The sequence below is a fragment of the Pteropus alecto genome, unplaced genomic scaffold (assembly GCF_000325575.1).
Source record: "Pteropus alecto unplaced genomic scaffold, ASM32557v1 scaffold271, whole genome shotgun sequence".
Taxonomy (NCBI): Eukaryota; Metazoa; Chordata; class Mammalia; order Chiroptera; family Pteropodidae; genus Pteropus; species Pteropus alecto.
This window is the reverse complement of record NW_006430730.1, coordinates 914196-915083: the sequence shown is the minus strand read 5'-3', so window position 1 is coordinate 915083 and position 888 is coordinate 914196. Positions and strand designations below refer to the sequence as shown.

General features: G+C 42.8%; 1 pseudogene; it reads left to right on the top strand.

Moving 5' to 3' along the window:
• Window positions 1–294: 294 nt before the first annotated feature.
• Window positions 295–413, top strand: LOC112484508 (annotated as a pseudogene).
• Window positions 414–888: the final 475 nt, after the last annotated feature.

The window sequence follows — 888 nt, the reverse complement described above, 5'->3', positions numbered from 1 at the left end:
CACCTTTATCAGGCTACACATGGATACATAAACTACCTCATCATTGCTCACAGTGTTTTCAGGTGAGATCTTAACTGTATCTACCTTACTACAAGAGCACAGCTATGACATTACATTAGTGACATCCTCTTCCAATGAAATTCATTTGACACTCATTCAAGACATACAAATAAAATAGGGGGATGGCCCATTGGCCCACATATAAAGTAAGACCCTGCCACATCTGTTAAACTCCTGAAAATTATTTGGTAAGCCAAGGGCCCTTCAGTCTCTGACATTGTCAAGAAACAGCTCTTCTACGGCCATGCCACCCTGAACATGCCCAATCTCGTCTGATCTCGGAAGCTAAGCAGGGTTGGGCCTGGTTAGTACTTGAATGGCAGACCACCTAGGAATACCAGGTGCTGTAGGCATTACAAGAGAAAAAAGAAAAAAGAAACAGCTATTGACACTCTCAGCTCCCACAGTGTTAATTTAGGCTTACCATACTTTAGATTTTGGGGGGTTATTTGGGCAACCTGCTCCTTGTTTACACATTTTACTTAATCTCACTCATGCTGTTACTTGTAAATTATTCCACCTTGGATGGAATCCCACCAATGAATCTGACCTAATTGCCATACAAAAGTACTCCTTTGTGTCCCCCAGAGACTTCTTCATTATAGAGGCTTTATCAACCTTCTCCCATGCCTCCAGAAGACTCTGGTTTACCATGATGGCCAAAAGTTGCCCCTGGGCTTCTGATGCAAAAACTGCCCTCCTCATCCTTACACTATACAACATTAGAGCAGCAACTTCTGGTCAAATACTACACTCTCCTGTTTCTTGTAGACCATGAGCCTGTGACCCCATGTACACAACTGCTCATTATACTTTGGGTCATGGAAA